Source organism: Brassica oleracea, chromosome C2, assembly GCF_000695525.1.
Source record: "Brassica oleracea var. oleracea cultivar TO1000 chromosome C2, BOL, whole genome shotgun sequence".
Classification (NCBI taxonomy): Eukaryota; Viridiplantae; Streptophyta; class Magnoliopsida; order Brassicales; family Brassicaceae; genus Brassica; species Brassica oleracea.
Genome location: NC_027749.1, coordinates 33,028,233 through 33,029,051, shown reverse-complemented (window position 1 = coordinate 33,029,051; position 819 = coordinate 33,028,233).

Genomic DNA, 819 nt, shown 5'->3' with positions numbered 1-819 from the left:
CCAGTTTTAGAAAGCCAGTTTCGTTTAAAAATTTCTACGAGAAATCTTCAATCACCAAAGCATTTCTTTCAGTTTCCGTTTTACCAAGTCAGTCAAGGAAAAGCATCGAAAACATTTGTGACGAAGAAAAATCGAGAATAGATGTAGCATCGTGCACAAAGAGGTGCTTTCCTCCCGATGGTGGCTAGATCCACCTCTGGTTGACCAATTCGTTCCAGAAACGAATGTGTCATGAGAATCCTTTCATAAAACCTATGAAAAACGTTTTGCAACTAGATCTTAATGAAATAAACTTCGGTAACACTCCATGAGTAACTCCAAGCAACTTTCACCTAGGATCGAAATCACAGCAGAAACGTTTTTCGTGAAACCCACAGAAACAACGCTACTTTAACATATGTTTACATATCACCGATCTACAACCTTCGTAAAACCGGTTTCCGTTACTTACGCGAAAAATCCTTTGTACAATCAGATCAAGTCTTACGAAGAAACTTTCTAAAGTTAACATAACATGCTTTATGAAGTACCATGCGACTCGCTGGCTTCTGCTGTTCTTTTCCCTCGGTCACATCCGAGAAGGCAGTCGTCCCGCCACTGACTCCACACTGGTTATGTAGCAAACCTCTTGGGATTCGTCTTCCTCAGGCAAAAAAGATTCGATTTTCATAAGACTATAAGTCACATTATACGAAATATTCGTCGTATAACTGAAACCTTGAGCGGAGAATCGTTTTCTACGACTATCGGCCATATTAGCATGAATAATCCCGACAAACTTGGCCTATCAATCTCGACAAGCGCTCTTTGGCCCTCGGT